Source organism: Temnothorax americanus, unplaced genomic scaffold (assembly GCF_048541705.1).
Source record: "Temnothorax americanus isolate GAGA-0224 unplaced genomic scaffold, ASM4854170v1 Scaffold4, whole genome shotgun sequence".
Classification (NCBI taxonomy): Eukaryota; Metazoa; Arthropoda; class Insecta; order Hymenoptera; family Formicidae; genus Temnothorax; species Temnothorax americanus.
In genome coordinates this window covers 2,856,137-2,864,902 of record NW_027509547.1, presented here as the reverse complement: position 1 = coordinate 2,864,902, position 8,766 = coordinate 2,856,137, and the positions used below count along the sequence as shown (strand labels likewise).

At 42.2% G+C, this 8,766-nt stretch overlaps 2 long non-coding RNA genes across 4 annotated transcripts in view; one reads left to right on the top strand and one right to left on the bottom strand.

Annotated features, from left to right (window-relative positions):
* Positions 1-8,766, top strand: part of LOC143902601 (uncharacterized) — a 113,995-nt gene that overhangs the window by 98,677 nt on the left and 6,552 nt on the right. The window lies entirely within an intron of this gene.
* On the bottom strand, positions 4,449-7,849 carry LOC143902600 (uncharacterized). Of its 2 annotated transcripts, none has more exons than XR_013258429.1 (2): positions 7,628-7,849; positions 4,449-4,810 (listed from the first exon to the last, which is right to left on the bottom strand). It is a non-coding gene; the product is annotated as an uncharacterized LOC143902600 (long non-coding RNA). The 2 variants fall into 2 exon arrangements; XR_013258430.1 differs by lacking the exon at positions 7,628-7,849 and adding an exon at positions 5,009-5,843.

The following is an 8,766-nucleotide window of genomic DNA, read 5'->3' as shown; positions in this document are numbered from 1 at the left end:
TGCTATGGGGGTGAGGAGAGTTTCTCTTTCATCGCTTTAATCCTGGCACACGCACGTGCACGCACACGAGCTATCATGCGGAGGGCGCGCGTACGCGCGCATCTACAAAGGGCCCCGGCGCTTTTCATTTCGCGGATACTCGCCCTTCTTCAAATTAGGAAAAAAAGGGGCGAGTACATCCCCCGTACTCTGGCCCACCATATCAAATTACTCCGCCCCTTTTCCACCTTTTTATCCTCCTCTCGCGCGTTTCGCTCGTACCTTCCGCCTCGACGACGGGGGTGCGCGAGAAAAAAATTCGTCCTCGCTGGGTGGTCGCGGAAATTGGAGCGGCACGGACCAGCATCCGGAACGAAGACGGTAAATGCGCTGTAACAACGTTCGTAAGCTTTCTCGTGTACTCTTTGTATGGACACCGTGCTACCACTTGCAATCAAGAGACCCGCACACAAAGAGGGTGCGAGCGAATTCTCGGAAAATCCGAGTGGCTAGCTGTAACGTTACATCATATTTTTATTCGAGAGCGACTCGTAATTGTCTCTTCAGGATTCATTTCTAATCTAAACGTCTTTCCCTCTTTATTTCTTTCCCTTTTTTTAGGGTAAGGTAGGTGTAGATATCCAAAATCGTCTTTCGACGTAAAAACAATTTGTGTGCGGTAAAGAAATCACTCCCGACGTTATCTACCCTTCGAGGAAATTTGTCTTGCCGGTCATTCGTCATTCCCCGCGCGATTACCGTCGCTCTAACAAACCGGTCGCCACGGATTATCGCACGTCCTCGCGAAACAGATCATTCGACGGCATCGCCTCCTCCTCGCCGTCGTTATCGTCATCGCCGTGGGGTGTATCGCGGTTTGTTGTCTGGCACGACGTTGAAATTGATGATCGAGAATCCCGCGGGCCGACTCGGGTATTTCACTTTAAGAGTTTTCGGACGAGTGAATAATGCGACTGCGGGTGTGTACGCGCGCGAGTTTTCGCGCGCGTGCCTCCACGAAAGCGATTTCTTATTTAGGGAGGCTTTTGAACTTGATGTCATTTTTCACACGCACGCGTCTCTCACCGTACGGATGCAGCGATACGACGAGCGTCGCTTTTGAAACTTTCACGGCTTTCCCTTTTTCTGCTATCGCGAAGAAGAAAGGCATATTTCTCCGTCTACCGCGTGCGTTTTCCAATTTTCTTCACGCACGATGGTTGCGCCCGCGAAAAATAGGAATATCGGAAGACACGAACTCGACGTTCTATATACGCAATCTCTTGAAAAATTGTTTGTCTACCAATACTTTGCGTCAATTTTAAACTGTCAATTCACCGTTTCGTGATGGAAACATGAATTATAACGAGACGAATGTAGAGAAGAAATGTAACAAATATATCTTGCTCTCGTCAGGCCATTGCATATTTTGATGATGCTTTTTCTTTATCATTGCGCGCTTTCGCTGAAACGTACGTTCACAGAAAATTTATTACGGAAGGCAATACACTTTCATTGCGCATATCTTCTAGAATATATTATACATATACAAAAATTTTGTAATATAAGTTCGAATATTGTAACATATATTTCGAATTCCTCTTTGCGTTATCTTATAAAAATTCTTGAACGATATTCAGAGAACAAGACTTATCCGTTAAATAAATCCTTGATAAAAAGAAAATCACGATAACATGGCGTACATACCACAACTATACTTTTTCGCATGTCGTAATATACATAATGTTATACGTTCGCGTGGCTTATGAATTTTAAATGAAATTCGGCCGAGTCTTTGTATCGCGTTCTGGTTGAAATTTGAAGAAATAAGTAGGAAGGTAATCGTCAAATAAAAGTTCGAATGTCTATAAAATATTTCTAATCGAGAGAGTATCTTCTCGAGAAGATTTAACGTGGGACGTGATGAGCAAATCCGTTTGGTCCGAAACTTTTCAGGAGACTAGAGAGAGAGAGGGGCTTAAAGCACGTCAAATGGAAGGGAGCGCTTGTGAGGAAGCTCATACAAGCTTGACACCCAGCATTATGATAATCCGGAATCGATGCTCCGTTCTACGTGCCAGATCTCTCAGACGGGAGAGAAGGAAGAGAAGGAAGCGTGAAAGCCTAGGAAAGTACATTTTATTCGCCGACGAAGCTACATCGAGATTTTATATCAAATGGGAGAAAACATACAACGCGTAAAATGTATAATAAATGAGGAACGTAGCGAGTCGCAATGTTATTTGCGTAGCAACACATCGCATATACGCGAGACGTTTCTCTATACATTTGTGCCCTGCAATGTAATAAATGCGCAGGAACATTTTCCCGCATTGATCGATAATTCTTAATAATGTAATATCGCAAAATCTCATTTTTATCCCGGCTTATCTTATTTGGAAATAAATTTATTCGATTAAATCAAAAAATTCAAGAAAATATGAAAAGTAGAATCCAGGCATAGGTGACGTTTCTTGCTGACGATGTTCAAGACTATTCGAAAATGTCGAAAAATCTCTTAACTTGTCCTTCGACTGTCTAATGCTAATGTATGCTTGCAGTCCACGGGAATGAAACGGACCGTGAGATCGAATTGGAAGGTTGCCCAGAGACGCGCCTAACGAACGTTACTCTAATAAAATCTCGCCCTCTTCCTTCCCGCCGAAGGAAGAGAAGAGGGTCTCCTTAACTCGAACGGGGCGTATGCCGGCACCATTCTCGCGCATTCAGCCTGACATTTATAATTCAAGGCACCGTCCTTTGCAGCCCAGAGAACGCCATTGCGTGCACGATGCAATACTAATTCGAGCCAAAATCTCTCTCTACTCGTATCTCCGGAATTTATTATTTTAATCATGACTCCGCACGAACTCTCGCGCACGACCACGTGGAAGCATGTAGCACCGCAAACCGTTTGTCGTTGCAATGACCGAGGCAAGGCAGGGTTTATTCACAGCAAGTTTAAAGACGTACCGTTCGTACGACATATGTATACGGGATTTCGAGCGACAAGAACCATTGTCAGTGTACGTAATAACAATTATTTCAAATAATCTCTTCTTGGGAAATTTTTTTCACAAAGGATCTTCTCGACTGTCGCAAAGTCGTGATTGGAAACATTTCACTTTTCGTGAAACTAAAAGCAAATCTCCGTTTCTTTCGTTATCTCTCTTTCAGAGATAGCGCTGTAATTATTTCTAAAAGTGATAAGAGATTATACGCACAGAATTGTACGGGCCGGTTTTAATATGACGACATCTCAAGCGTTATTCTTTCCTTCTTTACGCAGATGGCTCGTACGATCTTAATCTACCCTTGTGGATCTACCTTTAAATGGCCGCGAGCGTTGCGGGCGTTTTATGAGTTTAATTTGGGACGCAGACGGTTTCTCTCCGTCGTACGGGTGTTTCGGTTTTCGCAAAATTCACCGAGACATTTAGGACGTCTCGTGTAAGGCCGAGATCGTCGTTGGCGCAGTCGCGGGATCGGTAAGCAGCTTGTCGAACCCGCAGTTTCGGATATCGGATTACGCGTAGGCGCGCAATTTCTCTCGACCGGTCGCAATTAAAGTATAATTGCCGATTTCACGCGTGGTCCACGATTAAAGGGAACGACGGGTGTCGCTTCCCTTTGTCTCTCGAGTCTCGCTCGCGCACGTGATGGACTCTTCTTCCACGAACGTTTGAAGTTCCGTCAAATAAAGCTGGTCGCAGCATGACGCAACGTTGTCGGGAAAATAAAGCGAAGCACGCGCGAAATTAGGGGGAAGAACAGCTAATTTATTCGAGACCGAGGGACAGCGGGACCACCGAACTTCCAGTCGGTATCCGCGTTCTCGCGGATTCTCGTCACGAGAATGGAATAAAAATGAATGCCAAGGGGGGCGAAGAAAAAAAAGAGCGAGATGTTTCGAGAGGGGGAGAAAGTGGAGGGTGGAACTTAATCCCCGAGGTCGGAGACATTTCCTTCGCGCCGTCCATCGCTGTTCAGCCACTTTCCCGCTGGTAATACCCACGGCGAGCGTCTGGGAAATTCTCCAAGTTAAGCTGCAGCAAGCTCTCCATTTTCGCCCACTCCAAAGTCTCTCAACAGGTTACCTGAGTTCCATGCAACTTCATCCCCGTTTCGCATCCTCAGCTTTGTCGTCTCGAATCGGCGCCGAAGCGGGCGAGACTTTGGAAACGAAACGTTTTATCCGTGCTAATCTTTCTCACATTTGCTTGTTGCGAAAATTGATTGGTTCGACGTAGGATATCTACTTCAAAGGTTTTTTTTACTTATAAAATGATAGAGAACAACTTTCTATAATATTAAATTATACTTTTCGATTTCGTGAAGATATTTGACTTTCTGGAAATCCCCCAAAATATCTTGTTTGATGACGTTTTCAATTATTATTAGTATTAATTTATCACTGACATACAGACACATAAAATTATACGTAAAGTATATAAAAAATCTTGTCCGATTAATTTTAATAAAAATTTATACTTCACGATACATATTCTCTGACATTGTGATTACAAACAAACATAAACTTTTGTACATTTGTGGAGTCGATGGATACTGGCCTACCTACGATCTTCTTTTCGTTCACGTTATCTTCCTCCTCTACCTGCTCCTCCTCTTCGGACGCGCTATGGATGATCGCTATCATCGATTGAAGCAGTTTCTCGAATTTCTCAGGCTTGTCGCCATTCTGCCGAGTCGGCATCGTTTCGATGGTGTCGTCGTGCGTTGCCGATTTTTCCGAGCCGTTCGGGCTCACTACGCTATCCTCGGAATCGGACATTTTACACCCTTTTTGTAACAGCGTCTCTCGGTGATATCCCTAAAGAAACACATCAAAGACACGTCATTAAGTTTGATTTAATAAAGTCATATCACGATATTAAGAAAAGAGCAAGGATTTATGGACTTCAATCTTATTGACACTATAACGCATAAATATAATAAACACATTCAATGTAATTATGTGATTTATTATGACATTTAATATGTACGGAAATTATTATTGTATTTTTATTACGGTGTTCAAATTTTTTTCATATATCCACACACGATGCAGAATTCAATCGTCAAGCTAGAAGTCGATGCGACACCCGCGAGAATAGCTTCGGGCCCTTTTGGCGCTACAATGGGAGTTGATAGATGCGATCAATGAGAATGATGCATGACGGACGATGAGAGTGGTTGGGGTAGCGAGGGGTGACGGGAAAAGAAAGGAGCTGGGACTCGCTTCGAGTGTGCGTAAGCGTGTAAAATTGAGCTATCCGCATTCATATCAGTCCTGCTTTACGACCGCGACAGTCCTCGCACAGTGCCTCAATATTCGGATATTATTCGTAGGCGGACTTCTCGCCGCTATCCTTCTCTTAAAGCGCGCCAATACCGTCGTTTGCGGCGAAAGTTAGGAATATCCTCCGATTATGCTGACACATAGCTTGTCTCTCCGTATAGTTACCGTGCCTCCTCTCGCGTCATCTTCTTCTTGCCGCTTACACTTTGCCGTTCCTTGGCAGATAATCTTCCACTCTCTTTTTTTTTTTTACAGTAAAATGATCGCGTCATCATTTTCCACGTCGGCTACCTGCCGAGAATAAGGTCGCTGGTTTTTTTTTAACGCGTAACGTAATTTCAAAAATTTATTCATCAAGCTCAGCGAAACGTGAAAAATTTATTGTCATCGAAAATTAAATTAATAATTCGACTAATGCTTTCTGATGTTTGTAGCTTTTTTAAATACTTCCGAAAACCTTTTTTATCTTTATAATGCATGACATTAATTTTTTTTTATCATTTTAATTTTATTAACTGTGGGACTTTAAAAAAGAAAAAAAACAATTTAAAAGAAAAATTTCTTGGAATTTTAAGATTTTGATACTCTATAGGGAATTAATGACTTTGTACAATCCCAATATCTGTTGTAATGGTTATTTAGTTTTGTTAGAATTTCTTTCATATTTTAATAGAAATATTATCTTAACATATTGTATCGCTTTAAATTTCTTTTGAGCTTATAGTCCTATTTCGAGTGAATTTTCTTTCACGGCGAATGGTTCTATCGCGATGAAATCTCACGACTTCCGATGGCGTTTCATCACGATGTCTGTCGCGTGTGTTCTTCTTCTACTTTTTCTTAACACTTGTTGTGTCTTTCTTCGATATCTGCTGCCCCATCAAGCGACATTTTATCTTCCCGTTCTCCTGTCGTCGCGAATTTCCGTCATGTTGCGCGATAAGGCAGCAAAAAAGAGAAAAAAGAAAAGAAAAGAAATGTCTATACACTTCGATCGAGTGGAAGACTGTGAAAATTGCGTTTCTTATGCCTTTAACTAGTATATAATATCGCACGAAAAACGAAATCACGATTACGTCTGCCTGAAGAAGTTTCCGTGTACAGAAATAGCATCGCACTTCGCGAAGTATTTATTGATTTTGGGTATGTCTTATTGGGTTCTACCGGCTATATGAATTATTCATTAAAACTTGTTATTATTAAATCGGCGTACCTATAGCTCGCAACGTATTGCCGCCGAGTGCAAATGTTAACAATGAAAACACGTGCGCGGATGAATAATAAAAGTAATTAAAAATATACTTTATGACAGTTGATCGAGAATAAACGAAGATTCTGCAATTGTTTACCAAGATGAAGTGAATGCATTATCATATATGAGAACACACGTAATATTTAACACGCTAGATCTAGATCTTTCGTTACACGTGAAGAGTTATCGGATATTTGCAACGCAAATTGTTAGGTGTAAACAAGTATATTTGTAATAAATTTTGTTTTCAGTTACATATTTTAATCTTTTATATATTTAACTGATTTTTCGACTTTGTGTCAAAGTGCATTTATTAAGCTACATTTATTTATAAATGTATAAGTGGAAGATTTGGTTTTCAGAAAAACCGACACATCTTGCTTGGAATAAAAATTATATTTCGTGAAGTTCACAGTGGCCACGGTCGGCTATTATCGTACAAACACTCCCTAGCAACGGCATCGCACCATGACGACGTAAACGTTGCGCTTGTTCGAATTTTCGCAGTTCGGCCGTGTGTTACACATACTTCCTCAGATTTTCTTGTTCGCCAACTCAAACGTGTTTTCTACTCAGCTTTAAATTTTCACTTTTGATTATAGTGTGAAGTACCACGTCACTTTGCCTGTGTCATAGAGGCTGCAGATGAATTTCGATACAAATTATTTTACAAATCAACAGCAATATGACGTATATTAGAATTACATAGATTATAGATAATTACCTCTTTTTAATATGCTTCTTCGGAGAACGCGATAACGCAAATTTTATTGCTATTGAGAGATTTGAAGATTTATTTAACTCTTTACTAATTATGATCTGGAGGTATATGTATAAAGTAACGGAACTGGATAAATTTTGGCACGAGGTGATAAGTAAACAATTGCAATGCACGGCAGCAATCAGAGAGACATCGATTGGAACAGCCCTATTTCTCATCTCAATAACAATATCTCTACGACCGTCGGCTGCCTATACCTTCTTTAAAACACGGGTGTGGTGATCGGAGCCGTTCATCACACGCGGAAAGGTACTCGTCGGTCACTTCCTACACTCGTAACTACCCCATAATCTCGACCATTTCGCGGTCTACTCACCCCGTCTCAGTTTTCTTTCCTCGTTCGTCTTAACGCGTTGTTTTGCACCTGGCTAGGTTGTACTAATCGGGGGTTCGGTGGCGTCGCGGCGAAGGCGTCGCGGCGCCACTTGCCCACAACGCTTTCACAACACGCTCTTTCAACAAGCTACGGTGCGACCGAATTTCTCAATCCTCTTTCTGTTTCTTTGGATACATAAATTATTAAAAGAAATTTTTCTGTTAACGTCTGTCTTGTTTAAAAAAAAAAATAATTTCCTTTCCCGCTATACTCTTCAGATGCTTTTTCTTTGGATTATTTCGTTATAATGTTACATAATTACGAAGATAAGTATATAAATGTATGTACGCGCCGTGCTTTATATCGCCCGAAACTTCTCCCCACGATAAGAGGCTTCCCTCGTCGAGTGGCGCGAAGAGGGTCCCTTAGAATATATACCAGATCTCATCCTTCAGATTCGGCAGCGCCTAATTAAAAAGCGTATAATAGATTCGTGGATTTCTTTCGTGACGTTTTACGCGGGCCGTATATATACGTCATAAAGTTTTACGTTTTTCTCTCATACATAATTCATGTTCTGCGCGAGGAGTATAGTCTCTCTTGGAGGAAGAGAGAGACGAAAAGAGATCGAGAGGTGAAGGGAAAGAGAGAGAAAAAAGAGAGAAAGAAAGGTTTTTTCACGCAGCACCGCGTGACACGCTCGAGATAACGCGAAGATTTCTTCGTTTCCTCTCTTCCTTTCCCTTCCTTGCCGTCCTTCCTCTGTCTTTTTTTTTTCTTCTTTTTTCCGGTTCTGACGTCTCTCCTTGCGAAATCACGGAGCCCACCATCCTCTCGCCCGTTCAGCCGCGAACCTCCGATGGCGGCGCCGATCTTGTCGTTACACGCCGAGTAATTTCGCCAGAAAATCGCATTATAAGCGAAACATTCGGGTGTTTCGATCTTACGGTGGCTGATGGTATAGCAGCGGTGGCCCACTACTCGAGCGGGGTTGGAGGGTCTCCAAGATATGCCGGGGCAATAATTCAACTACGGCCACGCTCATACGGGAGGGTAACGGGAGAGCGGGCTAATTCTCACCCCGGTGTACCCACGGCGTGGGATAATAGATCGCGCAGATTAAGGGATTCTCAGGCTAC